This window comes from Ranitomeya variabilis, chromosome 3, assembly GCF_051348905.1.
Source record: "Ranitomeya variabilis isolate aRanVar5 chromosome 3, aRanVar5.hap1, whole genome shotgun sequence".
Taxonomy (NCBI): domain Eukaryota; kingdom Metazoa; phylum Chordata; class Amphibia; order Anura; family Dendrobatidae; genus Ranitomeya; species Ranitomeya variabilis.
This window is the reverse complement of record NC_135234.1, coordinates 715,061,123-715,087,772: the sequence shown is the minus strand read 5'-3', so window position 1 is coordinate 715,087,772 and position 26,650 is coordinate 715,061,123. Positions and strand designations below refer to the sequence as shown.

At 43.8% G+C, this 26,650-nt stretch overlaps 3 long non-coding RNA genes across 3 annotated transcripts in view; 1 reads left to right on the top strand and 2 right to left on the bottom strand.

Annotated features, from left to right (window-relative positions):
• The window catches only part of LOC143818555 (uncharacterized), a 419,173-nt gene that overhangs the window by 127,777 nt on the left and 264,746 nt on the right, over positions 1–26,650 (bottom strand). The window lies entirely within an intron of this gene.
• Positions 5,299–5,736, top strand: LOC143818553 (uncharacterized). Its single transcript, XR_013224602.1, has 3 exons — positions 5,299–5,337; positions 5,416–5,479; positions 5,662–5,736. It is a non-coding gene; the product is annotated as an uncharacterized LOC143818553 (long non-coding RNA).
• On the bottom strand, positions 19,177–20,466 carry LOC143818552 (uncharacterized). Its single transcript, XR_013224601.1, has 3 exons — positions 20,330–20,466; positions 19,468–19,612; positions 19,177–19,367 (listed from the first exon to the last, which is right to left on the bottom strand). It is a non-coding gene; the product is annotated as an uncharacterized LOC143818552 (long non-coding RNA).

Genomic DNA, 26,650 nt, shown 5'->3' with positions numbered 1-26,650 from the left:
GAGGTGCTGGGACATGTTCTATTACCTGGAATTTCAGCTGAGGTATAGAATGTCCAGCGTCAATGAAATGGTGGGGTAGTGGCAGCAACGTATTTTTGCATCTTATTGTCGACTTGTGTTTACTGATACGGTCCCGTATCGGTTGAGAAGTTTCGCCAATATATAAAAGGCCACAAGGGCATTTAATGGAATACACCACAAAAGAGGTATCACAGGTGCTATAGTCTTTGATTTGATATCGCTTGCCCGAATGTGGGTGATAAAAGTGATCTCCCTTTAAGACATTTCCGCATTGATTGCAATGAAGGCATGGATGTGTGCCAGTCCTGGGTTGGGAGAGGAATCTCTGGGTGGAAGAGCGTGAGCCTGATCCAATGTCGGCTTTGACCAATGTATCACGGATATTACGTGCCCGTTTATAACAGGGAAGGAAGTGATTGCGGAATTCCGGTATATCCGGATATGCCTCTTGTAGTAGTCTCCAATGTTTCCTAATGCTGTGATGGAGTATATGGACGTAGGGATGGTAGGTATGTACAAATGGTAAGCGATTTGTGACAGGTTGTTTGAGGTTGGTTGGTGGATTTAGGGCATCATGTAATATGTTAGGGGGATATCCCCGTTCACTGAATTTATTGTACATCTCATTCAACCTTTCTTGCTTCTTGGATGGATTGGTAACTATACGCTCCACCCTCTGAAATTGTGAGCGGGGGATGGCATTTTTGGTAGTTACGGGGTGCAGACTACTGTAATGGAGCAAGCTATTTCGGTCAGTGGACTTTCTATATAGATCTGTACTTATGTTACCATCCTTATCCTTCAATACTAAAGTGTCGAGGAAACTGACCTGATGTTCGTCTTTCGTCATGGTGAATGAGAGACCTGGCCAAGAGGCATTTAATGTTTCAAAAAATTGGTCAAGAGTGTCAAGTGGTCCAGTCCATATACAAAAAATATCGTCTATGAACCTCTTCCAGGTGACACAGTGAGTCCTAAAGAGGGTGTTGGGGTAGACCACCCCTTCCTCGAATGCGGCCATATACGTGTTTGCATACGGAGGCGCCATGTTGGACCCCATGGCGGTCCCCTGTGCCTGGAGGTAGTAGATGTCCTCAAATAGGAAGTAGTTCCTGGTGAGAACCGTGGTAAGTAGCTCAAGACACAAATCAATCGTGTCGTGATGTAGTTCAGATGTTGTCAGTAATTGTCTGACACAGTCAATTCCTCGGTCGTGGGGGATGGACGTGTAAAGGTCCTTCACGTCAAAAGACACCAGAAAGGAGTTAATGGGGACAGTGCCTAATGTCTGTAGTGTTCTGAGGAAAGCCCCGGTGTCAAGTAGATATGACTGAGATTTTTGTGTCAAAGGGGTGAGGACTTTTTCCAAAAAAATGGATAAAGGGGATAGGATAGAGTCCGTCGCTGCGATGATTGGTCGGCCAGGTGGGTTGATAAGACTTTTGTGTACTTTGGGAAGTAGGTAAAGTACAGGCGTCACTGGATTTGTTTTGGTAAGAAAATCTTTAGTTTTAGAATCAATCACTCCCATATCAAGGTATGTGTGGAGTATGGCTGATATACTGTCACGTGTTTCCCCTGTGGGATCTCTACTCAATTTAATATAAATTCTGCTGTTATTAAGCTGGCGGTGGGCTTCTTTAATGTAGTCCGTCCTGTTCATGACTACTATGGCCCCGCCTTTGTCGGCGGGTTTAATAATAATGGATTTATCTTTACATAGGGCCTGTGATGCCTGAAAGTCAAGATTGGATAAATTGGAGGAGTAGTGTAACCTACCCCCCTCGGCATCTCGCCGGAGTTGGCTGAATGCTCTGTCTATAAATTCAATAAAAGTTTCCACCGCATGTGACTCTCTTGGTGGGCGATATGTGCTTTTATTGCGGAGACCAAGTTGGTCTATAGAGATATGAGCCTGTCGTATGGGAGGGGAAACAGTGTGCGTATTGTTTGTATTAGAGAAGTGTGTCAGTAGTCTGATACGGCGGTAGAATCGTTGTAACTCCATATCGAGTTCAAACGTACTCAATTTGGAGTATGGGCAAAATGACAGTCCTTTCTGTAGGAGATTGTGTTCCGCAATGCTAAGTGTTCTGGAGGAAATATTGATGACTAAGGAATTAGTACCTGGGAGCGTGTTACTCTGTAGAAATCTGGATTTCTTCCTCCGCTGGCTCCGACGGGGCCTTTTCTTCTTGGGTACCGCTTGCGTTGATCTAAAAAATGGCGAGTCGTGTTGATGCGATTGTCTCTTCTGTCTGTGTCTGAACCAGATGTTGATGCTTCGTTTGACGAATATTGGTTGAACCTAGGAGGATCAGAGCGGGAAGTAAGGTTATTACGCCAATGATATACGCGATTATTATCATAATCTTCCAAGTCCCTCTGGAACTTAATCCTCTTTCTATTCTCAGTGTCTCTCTTGTGTTGTTCAATAACAGTTCGTACTTTGGCCTTAAGGGTGCCTAATTCTTCAGCGGTACTTGATGAGGCTAGTTGGGACTCAATATTTTTGATGGTGTCACTAGACTGAACAATGGCACTTTGTAAATGTTCAACAGTTAATGTCATTAAATCGAACGAGCATTTGTTGCATCCAGTGACGCCTGTACTTTACCTACTTCCCAAAGTACACAAAAGTCTTATCAACCCACCTGGCCGACCAATCATCGCAGCGACGGACTCTATCCTATCCCCTTTATCCATTTTTTTGGAAAAAGTCCTCACCCCTTTGACACAAAAATCTCAGTCATATCTACTTGACACCGGGGCTTTCCTCAGAACACTACAGACATTAGGCACTGTCCCCATTAACTCCTTTCTGGTGTCTTTTGACGTGAAGGACCTTTACACGTCCATCCCCCACGACCGAGGAATTGACTGTGTCAGACAATTACTGACAACATCTGAACTACATCACGACACGATTGATTTGTGTCTTGAGCTACTTACCACGGTTCTCACCAGGAACTACTTCCTATTTGAGGACATCTACTACCTCCAGGCACAGGGGACCGCCATGGGGTCCAACATGGCGCCTCCGTATGCAAACACGTATATGGCCGCATTCGAGGAAGGGGTGGTCTACCCCAACACCCTCTTTAGGACTCACTGTGTCACCTGGAAGAGGTTCATAGACGATATTTTTTGTATATGGACTGGACCACTTGACACTCTTGACCAATTTTTTGAAACATTAAATGCCTCTTGGCCAGGTCTCTCATTCACCATGACGAAAGACGAACATCAGGTCAGTTTCCTCGACACTTTAGTATTGAAGGATAAGGATGGTAACATAAGTACAGATCTATATAGAAAGTCCACTGACCGAAATAGCTTGCTCCATTACAGTAGTCTGCACCCCGTAACTACCAAAAATGCCATCCCCCGCTCACAATTTCAGAGGGTGGAGCGTATAGTTACCAATCCATCCAAGAAGCAAGAAAGGTTGAATGAGATGTACAATAAATTCAGTGAACGGGGATATCCCCCTAACATATTACATGATGCCCTAAATCCACCAACCAACCTCAAACAACCTGTCACAAATCGCTTACCATTTGTACATACCTACCATCCCTACGTCCATATACTCCATCACAGCATTAGGAAACATTGGAGACTACTACAAGAGGCATATCCGGATATACCGGAATTCCGCAATCACTTCCTTCCCTGTTATAAACGGGCACGTAATATCCGTGATACATTGGTCAAAGCCGACATTGGATCAGGCTCACGCTCTTCCACCCAGAGATTCCTCTCCCAACCCAGGACTGGCACACATCCATGCCTTCATTGCAATCAATGCGGAAATGTCTTAAAGGGAGATCACTTTTATCACCCACATTCGGGCAAGCGATATCAAATCAAAGACTATAGCACCTGTGATACCTCTTTTGTGGTGTATTCCATTAAATGCCCTTGTGGCCTTTTATATATTGGCGAAACTTCTCAACCGATACGGGACCGTATCAGTAAACACAAGTCGACAATAAGATGCAAAAATACGTTGCTGCCACTACCCCACCATTTCATTGACGCTGGACATTCTATACCTCAGCTGAAATTCCAGGTAATAGAACATGTCCCAGCACCTCGACGGGGGGGCAACCGTATCCAAACCCTCAAAAGAAGAGAGGCCTTTTGGATACATGAACTTGAAACTATAACACCAAGAGGCCTCAACAGGGATTATGATCTCCTGGCCTTCCTATAGACTCTGTGATTAACTTTGTATGGTTTATTTACCTTGTACATGCTTGCATTCACTCTTCTAAAATGTTGTATTAACATATAGCTTTGTTTTACAGAGTCATCAGTATTGAAATTGACGGCACGCAAATGTTCACATCCCGATCCTCCTTCCCCCTGGATCCCCAACTTATCCTTATGGTCTCTGGTTTTGTACTTATCATTACTCAAAATCTCTCCTCTCCCCTCCTTTCTGTCTTTTTTCTACAGTGCAGGTCATTAGCACAGGACTTAACAATAACACCCTCACATCCACTATTTCTTTTGTTTATAGCTCCTCCCACTTTGGGTCAGCCCCATTTGCCAAGTCCCTGTGCATTACAAAGGAAGGTGGAACGCACCTCCATGATTGTTTCCACATCACTGACACGCAGAGCGTCGCCGGCATATACAGTGCGTCACTTCCGGTGACGCACTTCCGGTTTCACGCCGTCCAGCGGTCCCGCCCCCTGGCCATATACTGGCGTCTTTGCAGGCATGGCAGCACATCACGGAACAAGCGGCGGACACCGCGTTCCACACCTGCATCCCTGTCTCTCCTGGTAAGACCCATTTATTAGCGTCAGTGTTCCATATCATGGGTGCTGTCATTTTCATAGCCTAATCCGTCCACCTCTTCTTTTAGACAGGGGAGTTCTCACCCTGGTCCATCCACTGGGTCCTTATTCACTACCATTATACAGGGTACGTACATTACCACTATCTGGGTACACCGCACGCACCCTGCCAGTTTATTTATATGCTATATTACATCGCTTATAGTTTCTACCTCTGAAGAGGATATATCTGGGTACACCGCACGCACCCAGCCAATTCATGCTATACCAGATTGCTCACGGTTTCTGCCTCTGAAAAGGATATATAGCATATCACCACTTCTGACAGGTGGTATATTTGGGTTGGTATCACTATATCCCTTATACTACTGGTTTGGACAAACGATTCCCTGTTATATGTCCTTATATATTGTTTTTCGTAGATACAGTCCATTATCTAGATAAACAGAGAAACGTCCCTGGACATTGTCCCTCACAGCAGTATCCTGATTCACATCAAACAGGGGTTAGTCTGACTCTTAAAAGTTTGGTCTAAAGTGCCATAACCTACACCTGTCTAAAAACAGATACATTTATACCTTAGGATCCAAATATAGGACCTTAATCTGACTTCAAGCCACACATAATAAGCATTTCTAAGAGACAAGGTATGACTCCTCCCTTATTTCTTTCTCTCCGCTCCATTCCCCCATTCCCCTTCCCATCCATCACTATAGATGCATAATATATAAGTCTCCTCATTATTTTCCATTTTTTCATTACTTTGTTGTTATTTATATTTTATGTGATTTTGTATTATTGTAAATACTTTATTTGCACATTATCGCAGTACACTGAAGAAGGTCAAAGTGTGACCGAAACGTCTGTACAAGTGGCTGCTATTAAAATTCCACATCATTACAAGTTGAGTGCCAAAGTTTATTTTATATACGGTCTTTGGTTTGGGAACCCTCTTTGTGCACCTTCACAGCTGTGCCACGTTACACTATATTACACACGCAGGACTGTCACTCAAGCACAAATGTCAATATTAATCTCACACCTTTTTTTTTTTTTTTTTTTTTTCTCAGGGAGACTTTAGAAACCAAATAATATCAAATGATTTCTTTCAGGGACAATTTAGAAACCAAATACTAAAAAAATAAAAAGACTTTCTAGGGCCCACTGAGTGAGAGATGGCACACACAGGAGTCAGGAGTGGCACACAAGCCCTGACTGAGGCCAATATTTTTCTCCCACTGATTGATGTAGTGATTTTTTTAAAGGTAGATTTTAGAACCCAAATCAAGCAAAAAAATAAATAGGCTTTCTATGGCCCACTGAGTGAGAGATGGCACACACAGGAGTCAGGAGTGGCACACAAGCCCTGACTGAGGCCAATATTTTTCTCCCACTGATTGATATAGTGTTTTTTTAAGGTAGATTTTAGAACTCAAATCAAGAAAAAAAATAAATAGGCTTTCTATGGCCCACTGAGTGAGAGATGGCACACACAGGAGTCAGGAGTGGCACACAAGCCCTGACTGAGGCCAATATTTTTCTACCACTGATTGATGTAGTGTTTTTTTTTCAGGTAGATTTTAGAACCCAAATCAAGGAAAAAAATAAATAGGCTTTCTATGGCCCACAATTTGAGAGAGAGAGGTGGCACACCCAGGAGTCAAGACTGGCACACAAGCTGAAAGGGCAATATTAATCTCCTACTGTTTTTTTTAATTTTTTTTTTTTTTTTCAGGGAGACTTTAGAAACCAAATAATAATAATTAAAAAAAAAAGGCTTTCTATGGCCCACTGAGTGAGAGATGGCACACACAGGAGTCAGGAGTGGCACACAAGCCCTGACTGAGGCCAATATTTTTCTACCACTGATTTATGTAGTGTTTTTTTTTCAGGTAGATTTTAGAACCCAAATCATGGAAAAAAATAAATAGGCTTTCTATGGCCCACTCAGTGAGAGATGGCACACACACGGATGGCACTCTAGCAGAAATGCCAATCTTAATCTCCAACAAAAAAAAACAAAAAAACAGGGACTGTCCTACAATTACTATCTCCCTGCAGTAATCTCAGCCAGGTATGGCAGGCAGCAATAAGGAGTGGACTGATGCACAAATTAAATAAAAAGTGTGGACAAACAAAAAAGATAGCTGTGCAGAAAGGAAGGAACAAGAGGATATGTGCTTTGAAAAAAGCAGTTGGTTTCCACAGTGGCGTACACACAGCAATACAGCTATCAGGGAGCCTTCTAGGGCAGCCCAATGAGCTACAGCGCTGAGAGAAAAAATAAAAAAATGTAGCTTCCAGTGTCCCTGCACACCGAAGGTGGTGTTGGACAGTGGAAATCGCTACAGCACAAGCGGTTTGGTGGTTTATGGACCCTGCCTAACGCTCTCCCTGCTTCTGACGAAGCGGCAGCAACCTCTCCCTAAGCTCAGATCAGCAGCAGTGAGATGGCGGTCGGCGGGAACGCCCCTTTATAGCCCCTGTGACGCCGCAGACAGCAAGCCAATCACTGCAATGCCCTTCTCTAAGATGGTGGGGACCAGGCACTATGTCATCACGCTGCCCACACTCTGCGTTCACCTTCATTGGCTGAAAAATGGCGCTTTTCGCGTCATTGAAACGCGACTTTGGCGCGAAAGTCGCGTACCGCATGGCCGATGCAACGCTGGGATCGGCTCGGTTTCATGAAACGTCGACTTTGCCAAAAGTCGGCGACTTTTGAAAATGAACGACCCGTTTCGCTCAATCCTAGTGTGGAGCCCTCCCCCATGGAAGGGTGGATCCCAAGACACAGAACAATAGACTCATGTGTTGGCTGATTCAGTTGTGTGGTGACTTGGGAAGGGCTGGGACCTTATGCTGAGGCGAGATCCTGGTGCCAATGTGTGGAGGGTTAAAAGATGACACGTTGGACTGTGTTGTGGCCCTCATCTGCTGGAGCCATTGAATTCACTCAAGGACTATTTCTATTTCCCTGGCGTCGGATGGCTGGGTGGTGCCCCCGGATCTGCTTCCTTTGTGTGGACTCAGTGTGGACTCATTACGGACGCTGCAGAATTACTTTCATTTGTGTTATCCCAGTTCCCTGTTCCAATAAATCTTGTTGGATTGTTTATCGGCATGGTGTTTCTTGCTGCTCTGTCGCAAACCCCGTCACAAACCCCCCTAGCTCCTTAGGGATAGTGAGTGATATTATTAATTAATTGCGGGTTTGAATGCGTAATATTGTTGTGATATTATTGTATTAGCGTTGTAGTATCAGTATATGTGTGTATATATATATATATATATATATATATATGTGTGTGTGTATGTATGTATATATGTATATATATATATATATATTTATTTAAAGTCACCAGCTTGGGTATAAAAATGTATGTATGAAATAGACTGTAAACTTGTGTGTGTAATAAATATCGTTTATTGAAACACTGTTTGTGTCAGCTAGTATATAGTATAAGGAACAGATAACGTTAAGGCATTGCTAAGTGGATATTAATTATTAATAGTCGATTTTGGCGGTAATGGTTAATATCGGACCTCAATAGAGGTGCAGGGAGATTTCCCCCTCTAATAACTATAATTTAGTATTTTAGGCGGAATTCCCACCTTTATCAATGGCGAGCCACAGGCTCACTGTTGAGATTTTGTTTTTTTTGTTTTTCGTGTTTTGCTCTGTGAATATCTGTGGTCATTGTCTGTGAACTGATCAGGCCAGAGGAAAGTGGACAGATTACATTGTTACAGGGTGAACTGTTGTGTAATTTTGTGCGTTCAGAGCGCTGATAGTTCAGACGGGTGACACAGATTTTCAATACAAGCTAAGGTATACACTGGACAAAATCTATAACAGAGAACCCAATCTTCAGAATTTTAACATTTTTCTTTTACCTTTTTAAGTAATCTTTGAGAGTTTGGGGTGATCTTTACCAATCCATTCTTCCAAAGAGTCGTAGTCATTCTCAAGGGAATGTCCAGTTGGTCAATAAAAGGCGTTCTGGAGTTAAAGGACCTTTTCAAGCAGCACAGAAGTTACAAGTACAACGACCAGGAAGAGCGAGTATGGATTTATCGACCCTCAGAAGATTAGCAAACAAAGTAAATTTCACCCAGTAACTCCCACCATACCCAAATCTGCAGAATTGCTTTGGCCTGCCCTATTGGAATAAGCAAGTAGGCATGATAGCGTGCGTAAAGACAGATGGTCGGTGTTGAATAAATAAAGTAAACGACTGCAGATGCTAGCAAAACTGATTTGCATTTATGAGGAATGTAATTTAGTGTTTTATAAGAAGGTCTTTAGTGGATTCAGCTCATACGTCCTTAAAGGCAATGTTAAATTATTGTTCAGAAATTGCACTAAGTAGAATACCTGGTTGGGTAAGAGAAGTTATTTAAAGTATGTTATTTAAAATATTTAACCATGTTTGTAACGTTCAAGTGTCCTCACCTCCCATAAAGGGAAGCTCTGTTAAAAGTTTACTTGTTATTGCATTTCAAAAATTGTATGTCTTTTTTTTGCTGATATGTATTGTTGTTTTCTTCCCAGTCCAGGAGTACTGGATTTAACCGGGGAAAGTGCAGCGCCCCAGAGTCCTGGTCGTTGCAGTACTGATGCTCCGCCGCTAAGGGGAGTGATGGTACCTCTGATGGCACTGAAGGAGTTCATCTGAGCAGGTATCACAGACACCAATACACTTCACAGTCTGGCCTCTAGGGGGAGCTAAGGGCGCTATGTATTAGGCCACTCCTCACAATCTGGTAAAACTGGGGGTGAGATAGGAAGTTAGAAAAGAAGCTGACTGGGAATCGAACAGGCAACATCCTGTGGCAGAGGGTGTTGCGGGGAGAGACTCAGGGGGGTCCTTGTCAGGAGTGGGATCCTGGCAGAGACCTAGCGAACTAGAGAGAACGTAACGGAGCTGCGCCTGCCCCACGTGCGGCAGCATCCTAAGAAAGGATAAGAAGCGAGGTGTATTGAGGAGGGTGAGAAACGAGATCAACGCAACAAGGAGAAACACCAGTAGGAGTCGTGCTGTAAGTCGAGGCAACATCCTACTGAGGCGCGCAGCCGGTGGCCGGAAACGCCGAGGAAGTATAGAGCTCCAGGCCTAACTTCAAACCAACGGCAGGACAGTCAGTTATAGGCGGGCTGTCTCACCCAAATCACCTAAGAAGACATAGGGGCAACATTTGGAGAGGGGCGACTCTAGGGTCCCGGAAGAACTCTGAGCCTACCCGCCATACGGGTGCGTCCTAGCCATATGATCTGGGGACGAAGCAGAACATCTTAATCGAGTTGTGAGGGAACTTCAGTAACAGACACAACAGTTGTGGGGACTATCCCATAAGCACAGCAGGGGAGCACCACAACACACAAGCGCTAGAAGGTAGGCACAGATTTCCACCTGCAAAGGGAACTCTGGAGGTGCCATTGGACCAGCCGGACTCTCACCGCCCGGTTAACCGTATTTCAGACTGAGGATCTTGAAGCCTTCAGTAAAGAGACTGCAACTTGGTGTCCTCGTTATTTACTGCGACCTGCACTGCACTGCACCATCACCACCATCCACACACCGAACTGTTATTTCTTGATTGGACGTCCCCCAGCAGGGTCACGGGCCAGGTCTAGCCACTGTGACAACCCCAGAACAGAGACTGAGAGGCCCGGTGCCGGGTACCCCTCGGCCCTGCGACTGTGGGGGCGCTCCATAATCACACACTAGCCCTGTATACACAGCAGTATACACACACTAGCCCAATATACACAACAGTATACATACATTAGCCCCATATACACAGCAGTATATACACACTAGCCCTATATACACAGCAGTATACACACATTAGCCCTATATACACTGCAGCATACACACACTAGCCCTATATACACAGCAGTATACACACTAGCCCTATATACACTGCAGTATGCACACACTAGCCCTATATACACAGCAGTGTGCACACACACTAGCCCTATATACACAGAACAATATACACACATTAGCCCTATATACACAGCAGTATATACACACACTAGCCCTATATACACAGCAGTATACACACACTAGCCCTATATACACTGCAGAATGCACACACTAGCCCTATACACACAGCAGTGTGCACACACACTAGCCCTATATACAGAACAATATACACACATTCGCCCTATATACACAGCAGTATATACACACACTTATACACAGCAGTATACACACACTAGCCCTACATACACAGCGGTATACACACACTAGCCTTATATACAATGCAGTATGCACACACACTAGCCCTATATACAGAACAATATACACACATTCGCCCTATATACACAGCAGTATATACACACACTTATACACAGCAGTATACACACACTAGCCCTACATACACAGCGGTATACACACACTAGCCTTATATACAATGCAGTATGCACACACACTAGCCCTATATACACAACAATATACACACATTAGCCCTATATACACAGCAGTATATACACACACTCGCTCTATATACACAGCGGTATACACACACTAACCCTATATACACAACAGTATACACACTAGCCCTATATACACAGCAGTATACACACACTAGCCCTATATACACAGCAGTATGCACACTAGCCCTATATACACAGCAGTATACACACACTAGCCCTATATACACACCAGTATACACACACATTAGCCCTATATACACAGCAGTATACACACACACAAGCCTTATACACAGTGGTATACACACTAACCCTATATACACAACAATATACACACTAGCCCTATATACACAGCAGTATACATACACTAGCCCTAAATACACAGCAGTATATACACACTTACCCTTTATGCACAGCAGTATACATACTAGCTCTATATACATAGCAGTATACACACACACTAGCCCTAAATACACAGCGGTATACACACACACTAGCCCTATATACAGTACACAGCAATATACACACACTAGCCCTATATACACAGCTGTACACACAGTAGCCCTGTATACAGAGCAGTATACACAAACAATGTTACACCCAGTTCGTTTCCTGTTCCTCCATGTACCTCTTCATCGGGACTCTCGCTCCACGCTGTCTGAATGCAGCCTCTGCCCCTCCTTCCTCTCCGGCTTCCTGGCGTGCGGCCAGCAGGTTCCCAGGCAGGGTTCTTAGGTCGCACGCGCGCTCGCTCCTGGTCTGTTAAAGAGACAGTGTGCATTTTCCAAAAGTTGCCTCTAACCAATAGCGTGTGGCTGGCTACTATTTCTAGCTCCTGCACCTTAGGGAGGGCGCTGGAGCAACAAGTATTCACTGTTGCTAACTTTCAGTTCCGGCTACGTGCGCTTCTGTTTCTGAAGTATCTGCCAAGTACTCCGCTTACACTGTCTGTTTCCACAGATCCGCTGCTATCTGTTATCTGTTTATTCTGGACTGCATCCGCACTATCTACGCTGGACCCGTCTACTTCGGCCAGTCTGCCTGCCACTCTTTCAGCCTACGCCAGTACTCTCGGTACCAGCTTCTACTCGAACACCCGGTATCTTCCTGCAGCTCTGCAGCATCCACTAACCCTGCTGGTCTATCTGTTCCGCTGGGACAGCCGCCACGAGTACGGTGTCTAACTGAAGGTAGCGCCTGTGTCCTCCTGGAATGCCATTCTGTCCCTGTTCGAGGGGACTTACTACGGGTGTTTGGAGCTCACGCAGTAACGCCCCCTTCGGAGCCCCCCGTACCGTGGCCTAGTGGTTCCACATTTAACTTCAAGAAATACGAATGTGAACTTCTACATCTGTGCCTCCGTTTCCATTCATTACAGATTGCTCCGGCCATGGAATCCGTTGGATCCCAGAAATCACCAGCCATGGAGTTGCGTCCGGAGGTCTCCCAGCTGAGGGAGCAACAGGACAAAATAATGCCTTTCCTGCACAACGTTTCTGCTCGCATAGATAGTCTGGCTTCTCTGACTGCATCTGCTCCTGCCACCAGTGTTCAGGTATCTGTGCCTCCGTTTCCATTCGTTACACACACTAGCCCTATATGCACAGCAGTATACACACACACTAGCCCTATACATATAGCAATATACACACTGTGATGCAGTGACGCCTGTTACAGGAAGGGGGTGCTGCATGGTCTCCCCTGAATACGCATGGAGGTGTATTGAGGCCATAGGAATACATGGCAATCACAGGCATAACTGTGGTAATGTGACAAAGTCCAGCATTATTGTGAATGGTCGGTATGTGTGTCACAGAGGAAGATACTCTGCACTGTCAGCCTAAAGCAAGGTTGTTCTGGGACCTGTAGACCCACAAGTAATTGTGCTGTTTTAGAGTGAGGCTAACAGGGCTAGTTCTGAGAGCTGGGTGGGTCAAACTAGCCACACGCACCACCCACTTATGGGAGTGGTGTTGCAGAGTGCGTTTTCTTGCAGTCACCACTGTAGTTAGGAGAGCTTCAATCAGCAAGATATCTTGAGTAAACAGTATTTACTTCATACTGGTAAACATGAGATACAATTCAGTGTCACACAGACCGTGCACTGAACACAATACACATTCAAGATGAAGAAGAAAAACAGGAAGAATCAGGAAGTAAGAAAAACAACCAACAACAGAGAGTTTCTCTCTCCACATTACAGCAAGTATATAACTTTACACACTATCGCCATCTGCTGTCTGGTTAGTGTAAAGTCCTCCTTTCACTTATAATAAGTCCTAATCTGTTGCATATGCCAACACCCTTTCTCAACAATAAGGACTTATTCAATCAAACCCAACTTTTTTATTAGTCTCTGATGTTTATCAGCATTCAACGCCTTCGTAAAGATGTCTGCTGTCATTTCTTCAGTAGGACAGTACTCTAACTTCAAGACTCCTTGTTCCTGACGATCTCTCAAGAAATGATATTTCACATCAATATGCTTGGTTCTTGGATTGACTCTTTCCATCTGAGCAAGAACAAGACATCCTTGATTGTCCTCTTTCAGTTTTGTTGGTGCCAACTGTGGTTGTCCTAATTCTGTCAACAATTGTCTTAACCACAGTACTTCTTGACTCGCATGTGCTGCGGCAACATATTCTGCTTCTGTTGAAGATAGTGTCACAATTGACTGTTTCTTACTTGTCCAACTTATTGGTCCACCTGAGAGGAAAAAAATATGTCCACTGGTAGATCTTCTGTCAGTTGGATCTCCAGCCCAATCTGCATCAACATATCCTGTTAAAATGCAATCATCACTTGCGGGTAATTTCAGCTTAACATTGCTAGTTCCTTTCAAATAACGCATTACACTCTTCACGGCATTCCAATCAGCTTTATTTGGTTTTGATACCTTTCTACTCAGGATTCCTACTGCTGCTGCGATGTCTGGTCTTGTAACGGTCGCTAGATACAGTAGTTTTCCTATTGCTGTTCTGTATTCTTCATTATTTGGTAGCATATTTTTTTCACTGTTCATCTCTTTGAGATAATTAGTTTCCATTGGAGACTTTACTGTTTTTGCATCCTTTAATCCAAATTTTTCTGTTATGTCTTGAATCATGTGATTTTGATTCAGTAGGGAACTTCCGTCTTCTTCTCTTTCTACCTGTATTCCTAGATATTGTTTTACATTTCCCAAGTCTTTGATTTCGAAATGTTGCTTCAGGATTTTTAGAATGTTTTCGTTATCCCTTTCTTGTTCAAAACAAATAAAAATGTCGTCTACATATATGAGTATATAAATCCATCTATTAATCAGCCTTTTTGTGTATAAGCATGAATCAGCTTTGCTTCTTTGAAATTTTTCATTTGTAAGTACTTCCGTGATTTTGTCATTCCACGCTTTAGCTGCTTGCTTTAAACCATATATGCTTTTCTGTAGTTTACAAACTTTGTTTGGATTTCTTTCATCTTTGAATCCTGGAGGTTGTTCCATATAAATGTCTTCTGTTAAATCTCCATTCAGAAAAGCTGTCTTTACATCCAGATGTCTCAGTTGCATCTGTTTCATTGCTGCAACTGTAAGTAAAGTTCTTATTGGAGTGTGTTTGACAACTGGAGCAAATGTCTCATCATAGTCTTCTCCATATTTTTGAGAATACCCTTTAGCTACGAGTCTTGCTCGGTATCTTTCAGCTGTGCCATCTGTTTGGTATTTAACTTTAAAAATCCATTTACATCCTATGGTTTTTCTTCCTTCTGGTAAATCTGTTAGGCTATGTGCACACGTTCAGGAATTGAAGCAGAAAATTCCTGCGAAAATCCGGACATTTCTGCCAGATATCCGCATGAAAACCGCATGCGTTTTCGACGCGTTTTCGACGCGTTTTCGACGCGTTTTTGACGCGTTTTTGGTGCGTTTTTTATGCGTTTTTTTCTAGCGTTTTTTAAGCGTTTTTTAAGCGTTTTTAATAACAAATAAAGTTGGTTAAAAAAAATAGGAAAAAAAGACACTCTCATAGGTCATTTCCTGTTCCATCCCCTCTTCTCCATTTTGCTTTTTTGCTGCTAACATGCCGCACGTTCAGCCCCATTGGCGTCTTTCGCCACAACAAAACCATCTTTTGTTGCTGACGGCACTGCTTTTGCTGCACCACCATACTGAGCAGGTAATATAATGTCATTAGATGTGCACACTATGCGGACTATGCTGTGGATTTGTAGTGTTTCTGTTGCTGCGGATAGGCTACTTCCCACTTCCGTAACGCTCCCTCGCAATCTGTCGTTTTGGGATAAAACGGATCCTGCATATGTGCTTGCAGGATTTTATTTTCCCATACACTTGCAATGGTTTTCGACGTTTTGCCGCACGTTGCATCCATTGTGCGATGTATGTGTCTTTTTTGGGCAGACCGTCGACACGTAAAATCCTTACCTATATGTTTTTCTTGGTGCATCGCATCCACCATTTTTGACTGCTCATGTGCGGCAGAAAAAACACCCTCTCCCCCCCAGACTGCAGAATGGGCAGCGGATGTGTAGAAAAAATGCATCTGCTGCCCACGTCATGCAGTTATTTCACAACGTCCATGGATATGTTGCCGCCAGTGTATTGCGACGGAACAGTACTGATGAAAGTGAAAGTAGCCTTAGCAGCGATTGTCTATGCGTTGTACAGTACCATATATATATATATATAATTGTCTATTTTTCCGTATGTCTGTCTGTCTGTCTTTCTGTCTGTCCTTGAAATCCCGCGTCCCTGATTGTTCGATGCCGCCAGCATCGGGCACAGTACCGACTTTGAAATACCGCGTCTGTGATTGGTTGAGGCCGCCAGGCCAATCAGCAACGGGCACATCGACGTTGATGTCCTAATGGTTGCCATGGCGATGATGATGTCATAAAGGTTGCCTCGATCAAACGGCAACGGACACAGTATGCCGCAAATTCTTGAATCATCATTGTCCATATACTACTGGGACATGCATATTCTAGAATACCCGATGCGTGAGAATCGTGCCACAATTCAGTGTAAATAATAAATACTATATTCTCCCATAGGAGCAATCTCGGAGAAGGAATAGAAGACGTCCAAAACGGATGTGGGTTCATCCCATTATTAATGAGCGGGAGGAAAAGGGACACTTCCATGTCCTTTACCAAGATTTAAGGAGGTAAGATATAGGTAGGAATGATATATTGTCTTCTGTGTTCACCTTTTTTTTTTTTTTGGATGTTATAAACTTTTGTGTTATATATCTGTGGTTTGAGATTTTTTTTTTTGTTTTTACCTTTAGTTTTCCTGAAAAATTTATCCAGTTTTGCCGGCTTACGATTCAAGCATTTGATCGCCTTCTTATAATTCTGGCTCCACAACTCAGCTACGAAGACACATGTATGCGAAGATCAATCTCTGCTGAGGAAAGGCTGCTCATCACCTTGCGGTAAGGCCCTTTTTTAAAAAAAAAAAAAAAAAATCCACACATTGGCCCCATAGTTAATGCTGCAACAGTGCCCCCATAATGCTGCTATTACGTCCCAATGCTGCCAGTGCCTCCATAATGCAGCCACTGCGCCACAATGCTGTTAGTGCCCCTATAATGCTGCCACAGTGCCGCCATAATGCTGCCAGTGCCCCTATAATGCTGCCACAGTGCCGCCATAATGCTGACAGTGCGCCACAATGCTGCCAGTGCCCCCATAATGCTGCAATTATGTCCCAATGCTGCCAGTGCCCCCATATTTCTGCCACTGCGCCACAATGTTTACAGATCTAGTGCCCCTGAATCGTACTATTTAAGTTGTCATGCATATTTTCATAATTATTAAAAATATTCTAATTTTTTCACATTTTTTTCCAGGTTTTTGGCCACAGGAGAGAGCTACACATCCCTGCACCTCCAATTTAGGGTTGGCAAATCCACCATCTCTCAAATTGTGAGGTGCACATGTGCCGTCATCTGGCAGAAGTTGCAGCCCATCGTGATGCCTTGCCCAACCGAAGAGACTTGGCTGCAGGTAGCAGCAGGCTTTCAGTCTGTGGCCAATTTCCCCAACTGCGTAGGTGCTGTCGATGGCAAACATGTGAGAGTGCTGAAGCCACCAAAATCAGGATCACGCTTCTTTAATTATAAGAAGTATTTTTCTGTGGTCCTGATGGCGGTGGCTGATGCCCATTACAAGTTTGTTGCCATCGACGTTGGTGCTTATGGCAGTTCTGGGGACTCTCGGGTGCTGCAATCATCACAGATTGGACTTCAAATTCTTCGAGATGGCGGAACGCTCCCAGCCCCAAGACCTTTGCCCGGTTCCACACATCCTGTACCCTTTGTGATGGTATCGGATGAGGCATTTCCCTTAAAAACTAACCTGCTGCGCCCATACCCACGAAGGACACTGGATGACCGGCGGAGGATTTTCAACTATCGGCTGAGCCGTGCACGAAAATATGTGGAATGCACCTTTGGGATCATGTGTAGTCAGTGGAGGATCTTTCACACTGCCATCCAGCTAGATACGGAGACCGTTGACACTGTGATCAAGGCATGCTGTGTTCTCCACAACTACGTTCGGGACTACAGCACAGAGGTAGTTGAGGAGACGCAGCCGTCTGAATTAATTGCAGTGGACAACTTGGGTCAAGGCAGGCAATCCATCTCGGGTGTGCGTGTGCGAGAAACCTTCACTGACTACTTCATGAGTCCTGAAGGTGCCGTGCACTGGCAATACTCCTGTGCCGGTGTTGAGCAGCCTGAACAGCAGAGAAGATCCGACGCCTAACCCCCATCAAGATGTCAGCCTGTACAGAAGAGCAGATCGGATGGCTAACCCAAAAGCAATCAAGGCCCTTGTGTTCTTCATCAGTACAGCCGAGCAGATTGGATGTCTAACCCCATGCATTCAATGTCCTTTTGTTCTTTATCATTTAAAAAATTTTTTAGGAATTAATAAATAAGAATTTTGTTTGAAAAATCAAACCTTGTGTCTGCAACTTACTCTTTAGTCACTGACAGTTATTATCCCATTACTCACAGTTCATAATCTGCAAATTGAAATAAACTTTTTATAGAATAAGAAATTAACAGACATTTATGCAAATACAAATTTATTTTTTATGCATAAATAACACTGTGTACTACACAGAAAAACAAAACGTCTTAAAATGACGTAGGTATTATAACACAAGGACAAACATTGTCCAGAACAGTCCATCTAGAATGGACGCTATCAAAACCTGTCAACAGGACAAAAGTGCATCAACAATTGATTTGTGAACAACCTGTCAACAGGACAGGGGGGTTTAGGAACTAAATAATCAAAATTGCTGGTACTCTGGCTCGTAACCATACCCCGGAAACATATCTTGCGACAAAATACTCGTGTTTTGGGAAAGATTATGCCCAGAACTTTGACGAGTTGGACAGTGGCTTGAATTATAGGCTTCAGCAGCGTCGGGCCTGTGTGCTGCATGGAAAAACCGTTGAGTAGCAGCTGCTGGTGGTGGTGGTGGCGGCCCACTTGGGATAGTAAATGCTTTCAAAATTCCCACAACTACATCTTGTGGAGGGGGGATTGGTGATGGGACAGCAGCACACATTAGAAGTGCATTAACTGCTGTCATGCACAGGCTCTGCCTGTCCCATGTCATGGACCTAAGGCGGCTAGCTACCACAGATCCAAATTTATCCATGTCATCTTGTGGAGATGAATGGTCTATTATATTTAGGGTTCGACTTGTGAGTGCTTCAATGGCACTAGCCGAACCATTATTTTTTTTCCCCTTCTTGGGTGCTGCCCTACCCATTGGCACAGGACGGGCAGAACCAGACCCCAACCCAGTGGGCCTTGAACCCCCAACAAAGGAGCTGGATGCAGCGGAAGAGGCAGCAACAACACCGGAAGACAACACCGCCGCATCCGCCGAAGAGGGCGAAGTTGACACAGTACAGGTGGGGGACATAACTGCAGCATGCATGGAGGATGACTGCCTAGCCAAGGGTGGATTCGGTGAGGAGCAAATAGGATAGTCCTCCTCTCCATCACCCAGCTCCAGGCTGTTGTCTTCCTGTACCGGTGGGGTTTCGGCTCTTACATTGCCTTCAGTTCTGTACAAGGAATAAAAAAAGACTTTGTCAATACAAGAGTACTGTGAAACGTGGAAAATTCCAATAGTTATATATATATATATATATATATATAACTTACCGCCGCAAATTTCTGCTTGTTAAAATGAATTGCAGCTGGTCTGCAAACGGCACCTTCTTTTTTGATGGCGAGCTGCCACTTTCTACCTTCTGGGCCTTCATAAATCTGTCGGTCACAGATCGCCAACGTTTTCTCACACCTTCCACTGAAATTGAACCATTGAAAAAAATTAGTAAGGAAATAGATGGTGGCCCAGTTCTAACGCATCGTCTACTACAGAATATGCCTGAACACGTAGTATATTGCACAGGACAAGTACTATATTGCCCAGCCACGTATGTCCACAAGTTTCACCAATCCCAAGTGGCACTGGACAGAGGGGATTTATGATCAGGTTGTGCAGTGATTTTGCAGAGACCGCTGACACGACAGGTACTGCTGCATCGAACTTGCCGCTTGCACTGTCAAGGACAGGGCGGGAGGTCGGAGGGTGAGAATAAAGTTTTTTCCATTATTTTTTACTTTTCTTTGTACTATTGATGCTGCATACGCAGAATCTATAGTAAAAACATTGTCAAACAGGGTTAGGTGCATAACCAGAGTGCGTAACACCTCGCTTTGTTAACGATGTCATTAACCCTGTGTGAGGCATGACTAGAGGGGAGTATGGAACGGGCACTGACTGCGGTGAGGAAAGAGCGGCCATATTGATGCCAGTCTGAGCCCGTCGCACATTGGTTGTGGCAATGTTTGTGTGCTTTTTGCCACAACAAAACAGCCACTTGGATTACATGAAAGACAAAAGCCACAAACAATGAATATCCGTGACAGACAGATGGACAGACAGAAAGAGGGAAGTGACACAAATAGACAATTATATAGTACATACGTAATAAGAATAACACAAATTTAACATACTTACAAATAAGTTTTTGACCCGCTATTGGTAGCTGAGGCCACTGCGGATAAATTTCTGTTACGATGGCTGGCCAGGCATCACGTTTAGAAGCGGAGGCTTTGTACTCCTCACTCGCACGGTCCCAGACCGCAGGGTGTTTTTCTACCTACAATTTTGATAGATAACCAGTCACTACATTTGATAAAATTATTATTTTGATAAGAAATATAAAAAAATCTGTACACTACATGGTGCCACGATTCTAACGCAGCAGTTATTATACATATGTATTTCTGGATATAGTAGCCACATACTATGTAGCACAGTCCACGACATTTTGTAGAATACCCGATGTGTGAATACAGGCCACGCAGTACATAACAGTGTACACGCAGTAAATGCCGGCGTCACACTCGGCATAAGACAATACGGTCCGTATCGGTGACAATTCCCCAAAATATTGGTCCATATCTCCTCCGTAGGCAGGGTGTGTCAGCGTATTTAGCGCATGTTTCTAGATTGTGGGAACTTTCCTAGAAAGCTCCCAGGCTTGAGTTCATATGAGGACAACCAGCAGAGGGCGCCCTCTTATGAACTCGAGCCTGTGAGTTTTTTTGGCAAAGTTCCCACGATCTAGAAACAGCCAGCAGAGGGCGACTCACCACAAATGCAGGTAAATATAGGTCATTGACCAACTTTACCTACACTCTCCGTGGTTTTTGCAGCCATGAGCATCACTGCATTAGCAAAGCTCGTGGCTGCAAAATATTTTAACCCCTTCAGATGGATTTACATCGTTGGACGTAACAGATCTGCGGAGGGTAAGGATATTGTTGGTTTATTATTTTTCTTTGTCATAGGGCGAGGGTCTTCAGATGGATTGAGGGTTCAATAAATTATTACAACAACCTTTGTTTTTATTTCATTAAAATAATTTTACATGATGTGTGTGTGTGTTTTTTAACCCTTTGCTAAAATTGGATTAATAATGGATAGGCGTCTTATTGACGCCTCTCCATTATTAACCAGGCTTAATGTCACCTTACAATAGCAAGGTGGCATTAACCCTTCATTACCCCATATCCCACCGCTACAGGGAGTGGGAAGAGAGTGGCCAAGTGCCAGAATAGGCGCATCTTCCAGATGTGCCTTTTCTGGGGTGGCTGGGGGCAGATGTTTTTAAGCCACGGGGGGGCCAATAACCATGGACCCTCTCCTGGCTATTAATATCTACCCTCGGTCACTGGCTTTACCGCTCTGGCGGAGAAAATTGCGCGGGAGCCCACGCCATTTTTTTCTGCCATTTAACCCTTAATTTGCCTTTAACCCTTAAAATTTAATAGCTACAGGCAATTAAAGGGTTAATGGGGGAAAAAAATGGCGTGGGCTCCCGCGCAATTTTCTCCGCCAGAGTAGTAAAGCCAGTGACCGAGGGCAGATATTAATAGCCAGGAGAGGGTCCATGGTTATTGGCCCCCCCGTGGCTTAAAAACATCTGCCCCCAGCCACCCCAGAAAAGGCACATCTGGAAGATGCGCCTATTCTGGCACTTGGCCACTCTCTTCCCACTCCCTGTAGCGGTGGGATATGGGGTAATGAAGGGTTAATGCCACCTTGCTATTGTAAGGTGACATTAAGCCAGATTAATAATGGAGAGGCGTCAATTATGACACCTATCCATTATTAATCCAATACTAGTAAAGGGTTAAAAAAAACACACACAGTCTGGAAAAAGTATTTTAATTAAATGATCACAACAGGTTTTTCACAATGTTTTTATTTGACGGCAAGTAACTGTTCTGGCTCCGGTGAGCCGGTGAGTCCGCGCAGCCGCAGTGAACACCGAACGAGCTGCCTTCGGGAGAACTCAGTATACAATGAACGAGATCGTTACGATCCCGTTCATTGTATCGGCGGCCGCGGTTTAGAGCAGCCGCATGTTATGTGGCTGCTCTAAACTGTAGATCATCGTGGGACACTCGTTTATTTGGATGCTGCGGAGGGTAGGTATATGTTGTGGTTTGTTTTTTTACTATTTTTTCTGACGAGGGATTCGTGGAATTGGGCGTATAGGTGAGTATGGGTTTTTTATTTTTTTATTTATTTGAGGTGGCGATCGGCGGGGACAGGTATGTATATTTTATTTTCACAGGTAACCACTGGCCACCAATGAATGTTTATAGGGGTGGGGTGGGGGGGTTAATACAGGCCACTGGCCACCAATGAATGTTTATAGGGGTGGGGTGGGGGGGTTAATACAGGCCACTGGCCACCAATGAATGTTTATAGGGGTGGGGTGGGGGGGGTTAATACGGGCCACTGGCCACCAATGAAACTTTATAGGGAGGGGGAGGGGGAGGGGGAGGGGCATCGTGGATATAAAAAAAATTGTTTTTTTGCACGCAGGAACAGTTCGATGGGAAATACTGCTCCCATCGAGCTGAGCCTGCTGCTACTATAGGGAATAGACATAGGCCGATGGGAGTAGTAGTAGTCTCATCGGCCTATGTCTGACAACACACATACACCACACACACGAACACACACAAAACACACACATAGACACTTACCACACTAATCATAAAAGGCACATCCAGCGCCATCCGGTCATACCAGTCCATGCTGGCAGCCATCATCCAGGAAGACGGATATTATCTTCCTGGATTATGGGATGCTCCTGGCATGATGGGATGGCTATGTGACTTCCGGTAGGCCGCACTGTGTACCTCCGCAAATCTGCTTGAATTCCGCATTTTTTTTATAGATTTGCGGAATTCAAGCGGTACAATACAAGTCTATGAGCACGGAATCGCCGCGATTCCGCAAATTAATGAACATGCTGCGTATTTTACCGCGAATCTTTTCCGCTGCGGAAAAATACTCAGTATGTGCACATAATTTGCGGTTTCCATTATAATTGATAGGATGCTTAATGTTAGCGTTTTTTTCGCGGTTTTATAGCGTTTTTATAGCGAAAAACCGCGAGAAAACCGCGAGAAAAACGCTATGTGTGCACACAGCCTTAGTGTCCATGTATTTGAATCTTGCATGGATTTAATTTCTGTTTCTGTTGCTTCTATCCATTTATTAGCTTCTTCTACAGGAAGGTTAGATATGTCTTCCCAAGAGGTAGGCTCATAGATTTTTCTTGTGCTTGTCTTGTATGAGAGACGTTTCGGTGGTTTTCCTCTCTCATTGAACGTCTTGGTTCTGTGTCAGTTTGTAGATGTGATTCTTCACTTTCAGTATTTTGTTCTTCATTAATTTCTGTTTCTTTCTCATAAGATATTTCTTCAGTTGTGTCACTATTGGTTTTCTCATTTTTTGTTTCAACTGAAATCATAATGTCTTCATTTAAATCTTCAATGAATGTCACACTGTTACTCACCGTAACTCTGTCTGTTTTGGAATCTAGGATTCTGTATCCTTTGCAATTTTCACTATATCCAACAAATATTCCTTCCATGGATCTGTTTTGAAGTTTGGAACGTTTTTCTGTTGGAATGAATATGAAAACTTTACATCCAAAAACTTTTAAATGATTGACACTTGGTTTCATACCTTGCCACAGTTCCAATGGAGTTTTCATCAGTTTTCTGGAGAAAAGTCGGTTCTGTAGATATGTAGCTGTCATTGCTGCCTCACCCCAATATTTCTCTGGTAGTTTGGAATCCGTCAGCATACATCTTATCATTTCTATTAGAGTTCTGTTTTTTCTTTCTGCTACTCCATTTTGTTCAGGTGTGTATGGAACCGTTTTCTGGTGTTCTATTCCATTTTGTCTTAAGTAGTCTTCTATTCTGTGACCTGTAAATTCACCTCCATTATCACTTCTGATGACAATTGGTTTCCTTTGAAATTTGTTACTTGATCTTGTTACATAGTCTACAAATTTATCAAAAACTTCACTTTTGTTTTTAATTAAGTATGTGACTGTGTATCTTGAGTGTTGTCTATCCGCTTTTTGGGCTCCCCTGGTGGTTGCTGGTGGTACTGGTGACTTGTTTGCACTTTGCTGCTTCTGTTCACCTGCTTCCATCAGTGTTTGGGAGTTTCCTATTTAGCCTTGCTCTCCAGTCATTTCCTTGCCGGTCATCATTGTAACCAGAGCCTTCGGTTGCATGTTCCTGCTACTAGTCTGCTGATCAGCTAAGTGGACTTTGTCCTTTTGTTTTGTACCTTTTGTCCAGTTTGCAGTTTTTGTAATTCTCTGTAGCTGGAAGCTCTTGCGGGCTGAAATTGCCACTCCTGTGTCATGAGTTGACACAGGAGTCTTAAAGTAATTTCAGGATGGTTTTTGAAAGGGTTTTCAGTTGACCGTGAAGTCCTCTTTTGTATCCTTCTGCTATCTAGTAAGTGGACCTCTCTTTGCTAAATCTACTTTCATACTGTGTATGTCTTTTCCTCTTAATTCACCGTTATTACATGTGGAGGGCTGCTATCATCTTTTGGGGTATTTCCCTAGAGGTAAGCCAGGTCTGTTTCTTCCTCTACCAGGCGTAGTTAGTCCTCCGGCTGGCGCGTGGCATTTAGGAAGCCGTAGGTATGCTCCCTGGCTACTGTTAGTTGTGTGGTAGATTTAGCTCACGGTCAACTCGAGTTTCCATCACCCGAGAGCTCGTTCGTTATTTATATGTTTCTTATGTTCCCTTGCCATTGGGAACCATGACAGTATGACCGGCCAGTGTTAAACTTATTGGCAGAAGAAAGGAGAGAAAAAAGAAGTCTGTAAATTTTTTTTTTTTTTTTCGTTTCCCCTATGCTTGCTCCATAGTTGGATCAGTTGTATTTCAGCTCTAATTACTGCCTTTGCCTTTCTCTCCTTATAATCCTTGAATGGCTCTGAGCTCACATGTTTAAAGATGGATCCTCAGAGTTTGGCTGCAGGTTTAAATAATTTTGCTACGAAGGTTCAAAATTTACAAGATTTTGTTATGCATACTCCTATTTCTGAACCTAAAATCCCTACACCAGAGGTGTTTTCCGGAGATAGATCTCGGTTTCTGAATTTCAAATATAATTGTAAATTATTCCTTTCTCTCAGACCTCACTCCTCAGGAGATCCTGTCCAGCAGGTTAAGATTGTAATTTCTTTGCTGCGAGGTGACCCTCAAAATTGGGCATTTTCATTGGCACCAGGGGATCCTGCGTTGCTCAATGTGGATGCGTTTTTCCTGGCTTTAGGGTTGCTTTATGAGGAACCTAATTTGGAGATTCAAGCTGGAAAAGCTTTGATAGCCCTATCTCAAGGGCAAGATGAAGCTGAGATATACTGCCAAAAATTTTGTAAATGGTCTGTGCTTACTCAGTGGAATGAGTGCGCCTTAGCGGCAAATTTCAGAGAGAGCCTTTCTGATGCCGTTAAAGATGTTATGGTCGGGTTCCCTGCGCCTACAGGTCTGAATGAGTCCATGACAATGGCAATTCAGATTGATCGGCATTTGCGGGAGCGCAAACCCGTGCACCATTTGGTGGTATCTTCTGAAGAGACGCCAGAGAAAATGCAATGTGACAGAATTATGTCCAGAAGCGAGCGGCAGAATTATAGGCGTAAAAATGGGTTATGCTTCTATTGTGGTGATTCTGCTCATGTTATATCGGCATGCTCTAAACGTACTAGGAAGGTTGACAAGTCTATTTCAATTGGCACTTTACAGTCCAAATTTATTTTGTCTGTAACCTTGATTTGTTCATTATCAGTTATTACCGTGGATGCCTATGTGGACTCTGGCGCCGCTCTGAGTCTTATGGACTGGTCCTTTGCCAGGCGCTGTGGGTTTGATTTAGAGCCTCTGGAAGTCCCTATACCTCTGAAGGGTATTGATTCTACACCTTTGGCTTGTAATAAACCACAGTTCTGGACGCAAGTGACTATGCGTATGACTCCAGACCATCAGGAGGTGATTCGCTTCCTTGTGTTGTACAATTTACATGATGTTTTGGTGCTTGGATTACCATGGTTACAGTCTCATAACCCAGTCCTTGACTGGAAAGCTATGTCTGTGGTAAGCTGGGGATGTCGGGGGGCTCATGGGGACACTCCTTTGGTGTCCATTTCGTCATCTATTCCATCTGAGATTCCGGCATTTTTGTCTGATTATCGTGATATTTTTGAAGAGCCTAAAATTGGTTCACTCCCTCCTCACAGGGATTGTGATTGCGCCATAGATCTGATTCCTGGCAGTAAATTTCCAAAGGGTCGTTTGTTTAACCTATCTGTACTTGAACATGCTGCTATGCGCGAGTATATTAAGGAGTCCCTGAAAAAGGGACATATTCGTCCTTCTTCATCACCTTTAGGAGCCGGTTTTTTCTTTGTCTCTAAAAAGGATGGCTCTCTGAGGC